We start from the raw sequence: 18,136 nt of genomic DNA, 5'->3' as shown, positions 1-18,136 counted from the left end.
TTTGTAAATCAGATTAAAAAAATTATTAATATTATCTTAATGCTAAACATATTATTAACTATCAAATAATTGACAAATAAAAAATATACATATCTTACCAAAAATGTAAACATATGTGAAAAACATAAAAACAAAAAGATAGGCTTTAAAAAATGCAAAAAGTAATAAACATAAAAAGAACATAATAAAATAATTAAATAAATATGAATGATAAAATAAACAAAATACTAATGATAAATAACTTGAGTGCTATGGACGAGATGGCTTTGTTCGTCAGCACAGCCCTGATCATGCTATGGGCGAGACCATCTTGTCCATATACTTATTGAAGGCATCGCTCTGATGTGTGGACCAGAGTGTTTCCCTTCTGCTCCCCCTACAATGGTTGGCAGCAGAAAACCTTTCGCTGCCATCCAAAGTCTCTCTCATTGCTATCCCATGACTTCAGAGCCCTGTGTATTCTATGTAAGCAGCACACTCATGCAGGCAGAACTCTTTCTTTTAGATCGGCCTGCAGCAGGAGAATCAAGGATCGGGAGAGGGATTGAAGGAGGGGTACGTTTTCTCCATGTTCCCCAGGGCCTCTCCATGTGGATTCCAACTGGTCGATTGGAAGGAGAAAGGCATCTTATGCAGAAATTCCCACTAGACTCCAGGGATTGCCTGCATGTCATGGGGATCAGCTTTCACTAACCTCAACAACGAATGGGCTCTCCTGGGGGCAGAGTACATCAACCTGCCTCCAGGGGAGCTAATTACACCAGCGATTGACTTTTGTGGAAGCACATTTATTTTATTGATTTATGTTTGGGAATGATTAGTGTGAGCAGGCCCCCACGGTATAAGGCATAACCCCATGTATCTGCCCCAAGTGGGCCCAAAAAATAAAGCATTGGCTAGTGCATTACCTGATTTAATATATGTTGGTGTACAGAGATATTACTTCTAAATTTATAACACTGCTCTCCAATCTAATATGAGGAGTTTTATTCTCTAACAAATCTTTATGATTTAGTTTTTTGAGCTTCATATATTTATTCCCTAATTTGCACAGACCTCTGGTATCTCCCGCCTCAAAAAGACTGTTACAAAATGGGTACAGCTGTCTGGCGTACCTAAGGGTCACTAATACTGGGTAGGATTCTAAATCAGCTAGAGTACATATGAGGATAAAAGAAAAATGTATTTCCAGTGCATCAACCATGAATTAAATCATGGGCCTCCCGGTCACTTTAATGTGTTTTCAGAATCCCCTTTATCTGCTCCCCAGGGGCAACGATTCACTTTTGTGGCTGGCATCACATATATTTTTTATTGGGTGTTTAGAGAATGTTTGGTAGGAACAGGCATCTCAGGCACGGGGTCTAGCACCAAGAAGAAACTGCCTCTCACAGAGGCTGATCCTGTCCATCAGTTCCCCAGGGGAGCCGATTGTCTCACTACACAAAAGAGATTGGGGTTGGTGGAAGCATCTATATTTGATGAATATTTGGAAATTTCATTTTTTAATGGGAACGGCACCCCCCCCACTATCCATAAGAAGAAATCGTCTCACATGGGGACAGATCACTTCGATCTGCACCACAGGATGGCTGATTACCCCACTAGACACCAAGGATTGTTTTTTGCGCTGAGTTCATCATGAGAGCAGGCCCCTGCCACACAAGTGTGACCGAAGAGGGCATTACTGTGCCCCAATAGGGATTCCAAAATATAACACTGGCCAGCAGGTCACCAGATTGAATGTTGGGTGGTACACTGGGGAATACTGAGGTATAAATTCTCCTTTGTATGACAAATCTTTGTGATCTGGTTTCGTTGATTAGTGTATAATTATTGCCTTATTTGAACAGATTTCTTGCCCGAAGAGACTTCTGTGGTAAAGTGAGCCTACCTAAGCCACATACACAAGGGTCACATTTTATGGGTGTCATGCTCTAATAAGTAGAGTACATAGATAGAAGGAGAGGTATTCCCCAGTGCACCTATCATAAGTCAAATCAGTGACTTTCAGGTCAGTCTAGTATTTTATTGGACTTGATTTTGAGGGTATTGGTGTCATCTGCCCACCAGTCTGCTCACAGGGGATTTGAAAACGTCATTTTACCTGTGTGAGCCAGATGTAAGAGGGATCTGCCTTTTTTTGGGTGCTTTTGCGAAAAATACACTTGGTTTGTTCTTTTGCTGGCATATTTTTGTGGGATTCCTCCATATTTTCCCTTGTGTGGTATTTAGTTCTCTCTACTATTTATTTTGTGGTGTTCATGGTTTCTTGCATGGAACATCCAATAATCTCAGTTATTTTCCTCTCTCTGCTATGCAGCGTGCTTTTGAAAAGTGCTATTGGTAGGATCTGTCTGCTGTGGAATTTGTTTTGTGGCAGGTGAGATGTTCTGTTTTTATTTCATTTTTGTGTATGTTTGTACTTTTTTGCTGCTAGGACCTGCCTGTTACTGTTATTTGGTTGCTGTTGTTGCTGATGGTTTAGGGAACCTACAGAAGCATAGTTATTGATATGTATTGATCTACACTACTGCTTTTTTACCCTGCATGTGCTGGAGCGGGTTATGCAAAATTTTGTATAACCACCCCATTTTGCATGTTGTTTTATTAATTAGATTAATTAATTAATTATAATCGAACTAATGGATTGGAGTGATGTGGAAAATATTTACCAACCTTACTATTATATGGATTACACGTGGGATTTGCATCTGCATGGCTTAATTAATACGTGAACTAAATTTTGTACGCATCCTAATGATAGACAATTAGAATATTGCATGATGTATGTCGCTTTTGTGATGTAATTGTGATTCGTGCTTTATTTAGTAAGTATAAACCGCACTGAGTGTTGCTTTTGCTAGATAAATACATACACATATGGGTATTAGCAAGGGAATAACATGTAATTAGTCATTTCTACGTATTAATTACGTTTTTGTGTTTCTTTGCTTAAGTTGACCATTTTGGCCTATCGAAAGATGGCTGCCTTTGGTGCCTAACCAGACTGCCGATGCTGAACAAGGCTTGGGTGAAGTGCACCTGCGCTGACAACAGTTACAGTGGCCTCGTCATGCCCCAGATGAACATGTACCCTTCAAGGTTGCCCTGGGACACAAGCCAGCTTTTCTGAATGAACAATAATGTGCTACTAAAAACCGGAAAAATCAAGTATAATGACATCAGAGACTTTATTTTGGTGGGAATCCTGTCAGACGATTTCAATGGACCAATCAGAACATTTTAAGACTCGTTTTCAATACAAATTGTCAATGATTTTTACTATAAATTATGGTAGAATAGAGAGTTTGGTGCGGGTTCGTTTCTGGCCTTTCTCGATTGCCTGACGTTATGCTGACGGAGAGGACAGTGACACTGCAGGACAGCTGTTTGTCTGAATCTTTGACGGACTGAATTAATGCCCAAACTCCTGATGAACTGAACCTACTAAATTGATGGGCATAGATTTGCGAGACTGCCAGATTTGACATAGAGGACGACATTTAGCCAGAATAGGTAAATATGAATGGCAACTTGATCAAATGAATGATTCAAATTGCAATATTAATATAAAATTGAAATTGAATATCTACAGAAATGAGTTGGGTTGTTTATTCATTGGAATGTGTTAATGAAATGATTAATTAGAGAATTAGAAATTAAGCTAAACCTGCAACTAACTGATCCATCCCAATTTATGAGAGGATAACTAAAGGTGAAGTTTAAGGCCTAATGGGCAACAGAAGGTGGTGTAGATTTGTCGCTCATTAGGGTAGCAGTGGTATTTCCTTCTTACACCAGCGCTTGGAAGATAATCGCCTCCTACACGGACTAATGGTGAGTGAATGTTGGTGTTATGGGCCCCACCAGCGAATGTATGGATAGTGTGTGTATGTGAGATCTTTGGTCTGTGACGGAGGGAGGGATTTTGCACTCCGCGCTGGAGCAGTTTTTCTGGTAGCAAGATGATGGTTGTTATTGTTTTGGTTTAGTGATTATTGCTTGTACATTGCTTATTGATTTTGGTTATTGATCGGTATTGATTTATGTACTAACACTCTATGTTGAGTTACGTTGAGTTATACGCTGTATGCACGACTTCTGGGATGTAGGAAGTCGGAAGTTTGTAACGGTTCCGTAGTAGAGCAGAGGTAAGCGCTGCTCTCGGGAAAGACGGAATTGTTGTTGCCCTGTAGGTACACAGGGGAAACATGTGACAATTGAAGTTGCACGGCGCATTGTCTGGGTTCGGTTCGGTAGCATCGTCGTGTGTTGCCATTAGAGACATTTACAGTGTGAGAGAAGTGTGTATGATAGCGAAGGTTACCTGTGAAGTTCTGGTCTTAGGTACCAGGGATCCAACTGGCATTCAGATAACGCTTATCACTGGAAAGGTAATAGGCACTCTCTGAGCTTGTTAGAAGGACAAAGGAGAGGTAAGCGCTGCTTTGTTAACGTATGTTATAATTCTGTAGTAGAACAGACTGTTCGCTGTTCTCGGGAAAGACAGGATTCTGTGTGAATGTACCCATGTGCCAAAGGCCTGGGTACGGGCCGCACAAGCATTCCACAGCGTGGGCACGGGTACGTACGGACCGTACCCCACCCGCGTATGTATGGAGCGTACCCCCACCCCAACAGTGTACGTACGGACCGTACCCCCACCCGCGTATATATGGAGCGTACCCCCACCCCAACAGTGTACGTACAGACCGTACCCCCACCCGCGTATGTATGGAGCATACCCCCACCCCAACAGTGTACGTACAGACCGTACCCCCCCGCGTATGTATGGAGCGTACCCCCACCCCAAACAGTGTACGTACGGACCGTACCCCCCTGCGTATGTATGGAGCGTACCCCCACCCCAACAGTGTACGTATGAACCGTACCCCCACCCGCGTATGTATGGAGCGTACCCCCACCCCAACAGTGTACGTACGGACCGTACCCCCACCCGCGTATGTATGGAGCGTACCCTCACCCCAACAGTGTACGTACGGACCGTACCCCCCCGGCGTATGTATGGAGTGTACCCCCACCCCAACAGTGTACGTACGGACCGTACCCCCCCGCGTATGTATGGAGCGTACCCCCACCCCAACAGTGTATGTACGGACCATACCCCCACCCGTGTATGTACGGAGCGTACATGGCCAGACGCAGGAGGGGTGTGTGCAGAGTCCTCCCAGCAGTGCCCAGACGCAGGAGGGGTGGGTGCCTATCACTACCAGCAGTACCCAGATGCATGAGGGGTGTGTGCAGAGTCCTCCCAGCAGTGCCCAGACGCAGGAGGGGTATGTGCAGAGTCCTCCCAGCAGTGCCCAGACACAGGAGGGGTGGGTGCCTATCACTACCAGCAGTGCCCAGACGCAGGAGGGGTGTGTGCAGAGTCCTCCCAGCAGTGCCCAGACACAGGAGGGGTGGGTGCAAAGTCCTCCCAGCAGTGCCCAGACACAGGAGGGGTGTGTGCAGAGTCCTCCCAGCAGTGCCCAGACACAGGAGGGGTGGGTGCCTATCACTACCAGCAGGGCCCAGACACAGGAGGGGTGGGTGCCTATCACTACCAGCAGTGCCCAGACGCAGGAGGGGTGTGTGCAGAGTCCTCCCAGCAGTGCCCAGACACAGGAGGGGTGGGTGCAAAGTCCTCCCAGCAGTGCCCAGACACAGGAGGGGTGTGTGCAGAGTCCTCCCAGCAGTGCCCAGACACAGGAGGGGTGGGTGCCTATCACTACCAGCAGGGCCCAGACACAGGAGGGGTGGGCGCCTATCACTACCAGCAGTGCCCAGACGCAGGAGGGGTGTGTGCAGAGTCCTCCCAGCAGTGCCCAGACACAGGAGGGGTGTGTGCAGAGTCCTCCCAGCAGTGCCCAGACACAGGAGGGGTATGTGCAGAGTCCGCCCAGCAGTGCCCAGACACAGGAGGGGTGGGTGCCTATCACTCCCAGCAGTGCCCAGACACAGGAGGGGTGGGTGCAAAGTCCTCCCAGCAGTGCCCAGACACAGGAGGGGTGTATGCAGAGTCCTCCCAGCAGTGCCCAGACACAGGAGGGGTGGGTGCCTATCACTACCAGCAGTGCCCAGACACAGGAGGGGTGGGTGCCTATCACTACCAGCAGTGCCCAGACGCAGGAGGGGTGGGTGCAGAGTCCTCCCAGCAGTGCCCAGACACAGGAGGGGTGGGTGCAAAGTCCTCCCAGCAGTGCCCAGATGCAGGAGGGGTGTGTGCAGAGTCCTCCCAGCAGTGCCCAGACGCAGGAGGGGTGGGTGCAGAGTCCTCCCAGCAGTGCCCAGAAACAGGAGGGGTGGGTGCAGAGTCCTCCCAGCAGTGCCCAGACACAGGAGGGGTGTGTGCAGAGTCCTCCCAGCAGTGCCCAGACACAGGAGGGGTATGTGCAGAGTCCTCCCAGCAGTGCCCAGACACAGGAGGGGTGGGTGACTATCACTCCCAGCAGTGCCCAGGCACAGGAGGGGTGGGTGCAAAGTCCTCCCAGCAGTGCCCAGGCACAGGAGAGGTGGGTGCCTATCACTACCAGCAGTGCCCAGACACAGGAGGGGTGGGTGCCTATCACTACCAGCAGTGCCCAGGCACAGGAGGGGTGTGTGCAGAGTCCTCCCAGCACTGCCCAGACACAGGAGGGGTGGGTGCCTATCACTACCAGCAGTGCCCAGACACAGGAGGGGTGGGTGCCTATCACTACCAGCAGTGCCCAGACACAGGAGGGGTGGGTGCAAAGTCCTCCCAGCACTGCCCAGACACAGGAGGGGTGGGTGCCTATCACTACCAGCAGTGCCCAGACACAGGAGGGGTGGGTGCCTATCACTACCAGCAGTGCCCAGATGCAGGAGGGGTGGGTGCAGAGTCCTCCCAGCAGTGCCCAGACACAGGAGGGGTGGGTGCAAAGTCCTCCCAGCAGTGCCCAGACACAGGAGGGGTGTGTGCAGAGTCCTCCCAGCAGTGCCCAGACACAGGAGGGGTATGTGCAGAGTCCTCCCAGCAGTGCCCAGACACAGGAGGGGTGGGTGCCTATCACTCCCAGCAGTGCCCAGATGCAGGAGGAGTGTGTGCAGAGTCCTCCTAGCAGTGCCCAGATGCAGGAGGGGTGGGTGCAGAGTCCTCCCAGCAGTGCCCAGACACAGGAGGGGTGTGTGCAGAGTCCTCCCAGCAGTGCCCAGACACAGGAGGGGTATGTGCAGAGTCCTCCCAGCAGTGCCAAAACACAGGAGGGGTGGGTGCCTATCACTCCCAGCAGTGCCCAGACGCAGGAGGGGTGGGTGCAGAGTCCTCCCAGCAGTGCCCAGACACAGGAGGGGTGGGTGCCTATCACTCCCAGCAGTGCCCAGACACAGGAGGGGTGGGTGCAGAGTCCTCCCAGCAGTGCCCAGACACAGGAGGGGTGGGTGCAAAGTCCTCCCAGCAGTGCCCAGATGCAGGAGGGGTAGGTGCAGAGTCCTCCCAGCAGTGCCCAGACACAGGAGGGGTGGGTGCAAAGTCCTCCCAGCAGTGCCCAGACACAGGAGAGGTGGGTGCCTATCACTACCAGCAGTGCCCAGACACAGGAGGGGTGGGTGCCTATCACTACCAGCAGTGCCCAGATGCAGGAGGGGTGGGTGCAGAGTCCTCCCAGCAGTGCCCAGACACAGGAGGGGTGGGTGCAAAGTCCTCCCAGCAGTGCCCAGACACAGGAGGGGTGTGTGCAGAGTCCTCCCAGCAGTGCCCAGACACAGGAGGGGTGTGTGCAGAGTCCTCCCAGCAGTGCCCAGACACAGGAGGGGTATGTGCAGAGTCCTCCCAGCAGTGCCCAGACAAAGGAGGGGTGGGTGCCTATCACTCCCAGCAGTGCCCAGACGCAGGAGGGGTGTGTGCAGAGTCCTCCCAGCAGTGCCCAGACACAGGAGGGGTGGGTGCTTATCACTCCCAGCAGTGCCCAGATGCAGGAGGGGTGGGTGCAGAGTCCTCCCAGCAGTGCCCAGACACAGGAGGGGTGCGTGCAAAGTCCTCCCAGCAGTGCCCAGACGCAGGAGGGGTGTGTGCAGAGTCCTCCCAGCAGTGCCCAGATGCAGGAGGGGTGGGTGCACAGTCCTCCTAGCAGTGCCCAGACATAGGAGGGGTGGGTGCAGAGTCCTCCCAGCAGTGCCCAGACGCAGGAGGGGTGTGTGCAGAGTCCTCCCAGCAGTGCCCATGGAACGCAAAGGGTGGAGTACCCACAGATACAATGCCCACAAATGTCAGTCAGGTGCACAAAGACCCTGCAGTACATGTACCACATGTGTGCGAGGCTGGGAGTACACACATGCATAGCGCCTAAAAGAGAACATGTCCACATGATGTCATCTCAACAGTCTACATACACAAGTACAGTGACCACCAAGGATGCCACGAATGATGCAGGTGGAGACATCGCTCAGCATGCATGTGCAAAGTTGAAGGAGTCCGTCACACACCCAGCTGATGTAGACACAGCTCAGCACCACATATTGGAAACACCCTGCAGGGAAGATGTCAGGTTACACAGAGGAAGGAACACACCTTGGGACGATGTCACCATGCAGTAACTGCTTACATGAACAAAGAAACTTAGCTAACACCTTGTGATGGCACACAGATACCAGGGTCCCCCCTATGACCAGCACACTACTACATTTCCCACACACCCGACACATGATCACCACCCAAAATCATGTAGCAGCCCCACCAACAGCAATACCAGAAAAGCAGTAGTGTTCTAAGGAAACAAAAATGGCTTTAATCAGCATGATCTAAAATTGTTTGTTCGTAGAAAGTTCAATATTTACAAAGACCATAGGGCAGTCCATGAGTCACAGCTGGATGGGGGACACAGTGGGACGCGTGTCCCCTAGCTTGCCTGCACAGTTGAGACCACCCTGTCTTCCACAGGGGGGGGCATCATGTGGGGGGGAAGGACCAGGCACCGCAGGGACAGGAGGGGCAAGGGCAGGCGTTGTGGGTGCAGGGACGGAGGACTCCACCACAGGGGGTGGGGCAGCGCCAAAGGAGGTGGTGAGGATGACGCTGCACACGGTTGCAAGGTCCCCCAGCATCTCCCCTGCACCCGAAGGAACCACAGGCCCCAAGGAGGGGGGGGTCGGAGGGATGGGTCGCAGCGCTACTATTGGAGGGTGTGGACAGGGGGGGGCTCAACTCCCCTGGCGGTGTCCTGCCTCCACCGCTTGCGGGGTGGTGCCACACTGGGGCTGATGGACATACTGGGCAGGACTGACCCTGTGTCCGACTCTTGGCCAGGAGAGCTGAGGGGAGTGGATTTGGAGGGAGTGGATTTGGCAGAATGCGGACTCCCACTCTGGCTGCGTGTCTTACGTTTGCCCCCCGACCCAGTGGGTGTGCCTACTACACCCTGTGTGTGCGTGCCAGGAGGTGTGCGCTTGTCCTTCCCTGCTGGTGTGGTGCCTGTGTCTGGTGGGGTGCGTGCATGCTGACGTCTGGGTGTACGTGGGACAGGCATGGGAGTGGGAAGTGTGGATGGGGCAGGGGTAGGGGGTGGGACGTAGCGCTGCAGGAGACCCACTGCTGCAGTCAGTGTCGAGTCGATGGACCTCAGCAAGTTGCGTTGGTCAGCCTGCGATGCTGAAATGCCCTCAATGTATGCCTCCATGTTGTTCAGCACTCTGCTGTGGCCATGGAGGACATTAAGAATCGCAGCCTGACCAACCTGCAACTGCCGCAGGATGTCCACAGACTCGGCATTGGCCGCAGCAGTGGAGACAGGGGCAGGGGGTGCGGTGCCTGGCAGGAAGGAGACACGTGGTGACCTAGCACGCCGGGAAGGGACACAAGCAAGTGGGAGGCGGCTGATGGCAATGGAGGGGGTGGGCTGAGATGTTGTGCTGCTGTCAGCTGTTGGAGCAGCCTCCGCCCCCTCGGAGAGCTCAGCCTCGGACCCGTCAGCTTCATATTCTGTGGTGGCAGTGGACAGGTCCTCCGCCTCACTCCCCTCCGCCTCAGTTCCACTCGATGTGCCAGCTAAGATGTCACTGCTGGCACTGGTGCTCGGTCCCTCCGCACGGTCCGTGCCGGTGTCTCCATCCGTGTCCCCCGACGATGCTGTGGGCAAGGTGAATAAACAGGAATTAATCAGACACCTGTATACATATGTCACATGAGTCAAATCTACATAGGTTACAGTGCATAGCCTGAAAAGAAAGGTGAGTAACATCTACAATACAAGGTACATATATAGGCCCTGCAACACACAGTTGGTTCACCCACCATGCCACTGAGAAACTATGGAGAGCATGACACATTTGCAAATGACATGATATGGATTTGGACAGAGGAGCCAGGCTCTGGGGACAATACAGCACTGCATCTGCACCACACAGCGTTGCCGTAACTAGGGATGAGCAGGGACCATCTCCATGAACTTGAGGCACATGCTGCAAAGGTAATACTTAAAGACATGCCCAACATGAATGGGTCACTGCACCTTGTGTGTATGTCCAGACAAACATCACACACTGGCCAGACCGAGCAATGAGATTTCAGGTGTCGACAAGTAGGCCTTGCCCACACCAACCACCCCCTACATGAGACAATTTGATGAGACACAGGAAGCATTTGCATCTCTTAGTCTGGGAGAAATACACATGGGCTGCAAGAAACCCATATTGTACCCAAAATACCCCATGTGCGCCTGTACAACAATCTCATTTACAAATGTCCTTCATCAGATAATTGTAACAAGACACACAGGCACTGGCCACCGTGAGTATGAACGCGGAAAATTAGGTCAGGCTGTACAGTGGACACTTGTAGGACACGTTACATAAATATACATGGTGCCAGGGGACAATGGCACAGAGCACATCCTATGCTGTAGACACTGAGAGTGTCCACATATTGTGATGACACCCCTGATACCTAGCAAAATATGCCCCAGGGGACAGTAGTGGCCACAATATTCCATGGTCCTGAATGGTAATGACTGCAACACAGGCCACCATCCCTGCACTCTGCGTATCGCACACCCATGCACATCATGTCACAGGCCACAACATAGGACATGCTTGCTGTAAGGCATTACACTTCAGAGACATACTCCTATGTCTGGACTCAGCATCAGTGCCAATTGACATGGACCCCACAAGTACTGAACTGGACAGGGCACAGGCAAGGTCCCAAAACCTGTTACACACCACCCCCACACATGATGCTGCAAGCATTGGTCACGTGGATAAACTGCCAGGCCAGATGACCTTGTGAAAGAGTGACTACACACAGACCATGGAACACATGGCAAGGAGGGGAAGGGAGGAAGGACAGCACCGCTATACTGTGGGTGACAGGACCTGCACCGAACATTTAAACACAGGCAGTGTATCCATGCAACTGCGCACTTACAAATGCTGGTGACACACAACAAACACACATGTACCTACCCCCTTCCTGCTGCTGCTTCTCCCATAAGCGCCTGTCCATGTCAGGAAAGACCACCGCCAGCACACGCTTGTGGATGTGGGTCAGTCGGCGATGCCCATGATTCTTAGGGCCCACAGGTGAGTCCCCCAGCAGGACCCGTGTGATCCTCCGCGTCCAGCACCGGATATCCTGCCAGCGTTTTCTCACCTGGGCCAGGCGCCGCTTGTGACCCGGCGTCCCTCCAAATCTGCTCCTTGGCAGAGGCGCCTACCTGTGGGGTTGAAAAAGTGAGACTACATCAATACACCTGCCACATGTCACAGAGACACACATTAGAACAATTTTGCTGGTTTCAACAAGGCATAGTATGCAGCCAAAGCATTGCACCTTTGTCATAGGGACATTTTTCTCTGGGTAAGGGCAAATGCACCACGTGCCATTGAAAGTACACAGCTGGCATGAGGGGTACGACACTATAAATGATCCAGACTCACACTGTGCATCAGAAGGTACACCAGGATTATGTGCAGTACCTCAAAGCAGTCACATGCCACAGGCCACTGACGCTACCTCAGCAGAGTACACAGACACACACAGGCACAGGACATTCACCTGCCATTGCCAACTGCAGCTACAAACCTCACTCTGCACATGTGCCACTAGACTGGGGGGGCTCACAGGTGTGGGGCTGGCTCTGCACGTCAGACACACAGCACTGCTCCCTGCTCATATCAGATGGGCAGGGTATATCCATCCCTCATGCAGCTGGGGTGCTACACTCCACATATGCACCCACCCACATGACAGGGGACTTACACACACACCGATGTCCAGGATACGAACACATCATGTGGACACTCTCAGCACAGGTACGCTGAACGAACACACATCTGTGGGTACAGTCGCCTGTCACACTGGGGTGACCACAGAATCACATCAGGACTGTAGAAGCAACATTCCCAGGAGGATTAGACAGGCAGAATGTGGCATACACCATGCAGTGATTGTCACAGTAAACACAATGCAAGTGAGGACGGCAGACATGCACCACAGCATGCTCTGGCTGGGAGACATTAGGCATTCCCCCCTGGGACCCACCCTACAGTACAATGACTTGAAGGGAGTGACGCTTTGGGGGTGTGGAGTTATCGAATTGGGAATTGTGTGTTTTATCGCTGCCTGATTTTAAAATTGACTCGCACTTTTTTAAAATATACCTGCTACTGTTTTTTGCTCTTTTGCACAAAGTTATTCCTGGTAACCTAATTACTTGCGTGACCGGAACTAGCGCGTTTTTTAGATAGGCGGTCAGCGCTCCAGTCTTTTGTGCCTGACGCCTATTTAAACGTCATCATTAAGCGACCGCGCCCTAATTGACTTGAAGGGAGTGACGCTTTGGGGGTGTGGAGTTATCGAATTGGGAATTGTGTGTTTTATCGCTGCCTGATTTTAAAATTGACTCGCACTTTTTTAAAATATACCTGCTACTGTTTTTTGCTCTTTTGCACAAAGTTATTCCTGGTAACCTAATTACTTGCGTGACCGGAACTAGCGCGTTTTTTAGATAGGCGGTCAGCGCTCCAGTCTTTTGTGCCTGACGCCTATTTAAACGTCATCATTAAGCGACCGCGCCCTAATTGACTTGAAGGGAGTGACGCTTTGGGGGTGTGGAGTTATCGAATTGGGAATTGTGTGTTTTATCGCTGCCTGATTTTAAAATTGACTCGCACTTTTTTAAAATATACCTGCTACTGTTTTTTGCTCTTTTGCACAAAGTTATTCCTGGTAACCTAATTACTTGCGTGACCGGAACTAGCGCGTTTTTTAGATAGGCGGTCAGCGCTCCAGTCTTTTGTGCCTGACGCCTATTTAAACGTCATCATTAAGCGACCGCGCCGAAGGCGCGCCAAAGGCAAGCCCGTCTGCGCCCGTCCGCGCCTCGGACGTGCCGGATGTGCCATACCATGCTGCCAGCAAGTCCCCACCTTGTGTGAGGCCTCTTAATAGGCGACTTTGCTACACCCGGTCACAGTTACTCCAATTGAATAATTGTGCCCTGATTCCGGAAGCGATATCAATGGGACAAGAACCAGGGATTCCTGGCTGCCCCGACAAAGAAGAGGGACTGAAATGTGGACTCTTAAACGTTAGGTCTCTCCCCAAGCACTCAACAGAAATTCAGATGCTTATCGATGAGCATAGCTGCGATGTTCTGTTTATGACGGAAACTTGGCTGTCGCCTGGTCTTGATGGGGAACTTGGGGCTGCCTGCCCCACTGGGTTTAAAGCCTTCCATAAACCCAGATCTAATGGCAGGGGTGGTGGTACCGGCATTATCTTTAAAGAAATCTGGGATTTTGTTCCTTTGGACATTGACGAGATCTCGCAGTGTGAAACCTTGGGCTTCTCGCTGAAGGACAAGTCCGGCAATGTCCTGACCGGAATACTTTGTTATAGACCCCCGGGGACTGTGAGCGAACAGACACAGCAGCAATTTCTGGAGGTGATTGGCAATTTGGCTCTCACTCATCACAGTCTGCTGATCTTGGGAGATTTCAATCTTTGGCCTAACGCTACGATGAAAACGGCATATAACAATATTGTTCAATCCTGCGCCAATCTCAATCTAGTACAACATGTGTTGGAGGCAACACACTCGGCAGGACATGCCCTTGATCTTATATTTGCGGGCGAGAATGTAGCGATTCTCGACAATATCCTCCCTATGGACTGGTCTGATCATTATTTGATCAGTTTTAGTATCCCGACAATTTCCAAAGGTAAACCCCCTCTGTTCAAAGGTGCTGATAGTGTGCTGAGCAGGGATTGGAAAGCCCTACGAAGGAGAGCGTACGGTACCTCTCTGTTTAATGCGGCTCCTCTCCCTGTTCCAGGGCAGTCGGTTGACACTAACTTCAAGGAGCTCTGCAGTTACATTAAGAATACGGTTAATCAGATCGCCCCAATGAAACAACTTAGGAAAAGAGCTACCCCTTCGGCCCCTTGGTTTTCAGAGGAACTCAGGGCTTTTAAAATTCAGTGTAAACATGCAGAGAGGCAATGGCGCTGTCACTACCTAACTAGTGATAGGATCATTTGGCGGAATCTGCTGGGCAGATATAAGTGCGCTATTGTATCTGCTAAAGCGCTATATTTTGCTGACCTCATTCAAAACTCCCCGAATAGTGCTAAGTGTGTCTTCAACATTCTGAGAGGTTTTAATAATCCTGAAGGTCTGGCCAATAAGATTTCTCCCTCGCAGGATTTGTGTGACGGGCTGGCGGCCTTTTTTCACAATAAAATCAGGGGGATTCTTGAGGGCCTGCAGTATGATCCTATTTCTAGCTGTAAAGCTGATGTAGTCTTATCAACAGTGGAGCCATTGAATCACTCAATTCCCAGTCTAAATGTGGACGTAGCAGCAGGGCCTCGGTTGGATCATTGGACGTGCCCTTCTTGGGAGGAATTTTCCAATGTGGCCAAGAAAGTCTGCTCGGGGTCTCCTCTTGACCCTATTCCGCATAAATTCTGGAAGGAATTGGGATCAGAAACTTTTCCGCACCTCCACCTGATTACCAATCAGTCACTAACTAGTGGTGAGGTCCCGGCCGGCTGGAAGGATGCGCTGGTTTCCCCCCTTTTGAAAAAACCATCGCTGGATCCCACTTGCTATGGGAACTATCGCCCTATTTCTTTGCTGCCTTTCCCAGCCAAGATAGCGGAACGCCTCGTTAGCCAGGAGCTATCTGGGTTTTTAGAGAGTAAAGGTATTTTGGAGGAGAATCAATTTGGTTTCCGTCCAGGGCATGGCACTGAGACTGCCTTGATCACTGCCCTGGATGACCTGCGAATGCGAGCGGATAAGGGACAGTCTGCAACGTTGATATTACTTGACTTATCCGCTGCATTTGATACTGTTAGCCATAAGATTCTCTTACATCGGCTCGAAGAGATGGGGATCACTGGCTTGGCCCTAAAATGGCTATGGTCCTATCTGTCGGACAGACGGCAGGCGGTCTTTCTGCCTCCATATCAGTCAGAATTTTTGCCTAACAAACAGGGTGTCCCACAGGGCTCCTCTATCAGCCCGATACTGTTTAATGTTTACATGCGACCTCTGGTACAAATCATTAAATCTTGCAACATTACGGCTGTTAATTATGCCGACGACACACAATTAATCATTTCCCTGGAAGGTGATCAGGCGGATTCTCTACCCACCTTCCATAACTGCATGCTGGAAATGACGACTTGGCTGAAAAACAATGATCTGCAATTTAACGGTGCCAAAACTGAGATCTTACATTGTTCAGTGGGCAGGGTATCGCCACCCCTGCCTCTCAATTTTTGGCCTCTTCCTTTGGACACCCCCCTGGTTCCTGTAAAGACTGTACGTAATCTGGGGGTCTGTTTCAATGAGAAGCTAAGTCTCGAGTCACATGTTAACAAGGTGGTCTCAAACTGTTACATGATCATGAGAGGCCTCCGCAGGATCTTACCTCTTCTGCCCCCTCATGTGCGAGGCACAGTAGTTCGCTGCACCATTCTTAGTCGTCTGGACTATTGTAACGCCTTGTTGCTTGCGTCCCCGGCTTATCTGATCCGGAGGCTTCAACGCATCCAGGCAGCTGCCGCAAAACTAGCCCTTCAAAGACCGCGCTATTTTTCCAGCACCAAGGCTCTGGCTGAGCTTCACTGGCTGCCTGTGCAACAGAGGATTATGTTTAAATCCCTGTGTGTAGCCTTCAAAGCTCTTCATGGCCTTGGCCCTATACCATTGCAAAGTCGTTTTGGATGGTATGTCCCCTCGCGCACTTTGCGCTCTTCTTCAGCTAGGCAGGCCTTGATTCCCAAGACAAAGAGAGCCACTTTGGGAGGCAGAGCTTTTAGCTCCGCGGCTGCTCGACTCTGGAATGGTCTTCCCTCGGAGCTACGACAGGTTCAGGATCTGACTCTTTTCCGTGGACGGCTCAAGACCTGGCTTTTTCCCAGAGTCTAATTTCCTCCTTGCTCCCCCTACTCTGTTTCTGCCCTGCATTATGTCTATAGCGCCAGGATGCCCGTAGGGTTACAGTGCGCTCTACAAATAATTATACATACATGTGTGTCACACCTGGACACAATGCCAGGAGTAACAGTCCCAAAAAAGGGCCACAGTCTGTGCTAGTGGACTCAGCACTCACCTGAAACCCTGGTCGGCCATACAGCATGGGGTACTGTGGGAGGATGACATCCAGCAATGCCACATTCTCCTCGGGGGTGAAAGGCTGGGCCCTCTCCACAGACCTTGACATGGTGCCAGGGAATCACGAGCAGCAGCAGTGGTGTGGAATCAAATGATGTGCAGGCAAGTGCTCTCTCATGGGACCTGGCTGCCTTATATCTGCCTTGCTGGCCTGTTTCATGCACAGGAGTACAGAGTGATTGGTCACTCACATTTGCATCCTATGTTTCCTCCAATCCATTTAAACCTACCCCTGTGAGGGGCTTAGATCTTTTTAGCATTCAGCATGATGTAATTTCAACAACAACTTTGCAACAATGTTGATTATTTCAAACCAACTTTTGCAGCCCAGCTCATTCAACAAATTCAAAGTTTAAACTCGGTCTCCATGGCAACCAGCATGCATCTCTGGCTTCCTACTTGTCCCTCAAGTGTCCCCTATGTAATTTGGAGATTCACACACAGGTACGGTGCGTTCCGGGGCCCTAGGGCACCCCAGATGCAGAGCAACGGGCCGTACAGGCGTGTGTACGGTCCGTATCACTATGGGTACGCATACGCGAGCACACCCATAGTGATAGTGAGCGTACAGGCGTGTGTACGGTCCGTATCACTATGGTACGCATACGCGAGCAAACCCATAGTGATACGGACCGTACACACGCCTGTACGCTCACTATCAATATGGGTGTGGTCGCGTATGCGTACTCATAGTGATACGGACCGTACACACGCCTGTACACTCACTATCACTATGGGTGTGCTCGCGTATGGGTACTCATAGTGATACGGACCGTACACACGCCTGTACGCTCACTATCACTATGGGTGTGCTCGCGTATGCGTACTCATAGTGATACGGACCGTACACATGCCTGTACGCTCACTATCAATATGGGTGTGCTCGCGTATGCGTACTCATAGTGATACGGACCGTACACACGCCTGTACGCTCACTATCACTATGGGTGTGCTCACGTATGCGTACTCATAGTGATACGGACCGTAAACACGCGTGTACGCTCACTATCACTATGGGTAGGCCTACGGCAGCACTCCCATAGTGATAGGGAACGTACACACGCCATCAGAGCGAATGTACGGTGCCTTTCACACATAACAGTGGTGACAGGCAGCACACAGAAGGGAATAGAGCTGACATACTTGTCCATGGATGGACATCAAGGCATTGTCTGTGCAGTACTACATGTGTGGGGCACTGGTGTGAAAGGCTGTGATGTGGCACATTACTCCTGAGTTGTGAAGGCAACAGATGTATGATGAGATGTGTACAGATGTTATGTGTGATGGTGCACAATGTGCCAGACATGCCCTTCACTCCTTTGACATGTGTGCATGTCGTACAGAACACTTGAGATAAACGTCACTGGCATGGCACAGTCAACAACACATGCAAGTGTCCCCTGATGCCCGCTTCAGGGGTTACCACACCTGACATGTGACTACCCACGTAGCACGATGTGACTATGTCATGTATGTGTGGTATGTTC

Source organism: Triturus cristatus, chromosome 6 (genome assembly GCF_964204655.1).
Source record: "Triturus cristatus chromosome 6, aTriCri1.1, whole genome shotgun sequence".
Taxonomy (NCBI): Eukaryota; Metazoa; Chordata; class Amphibia; order Caudata; family Salamandridae; genus Triturus; species Triturus cristatus.
Note: the sequence above shows the minus strand (reverse complement) of the source record.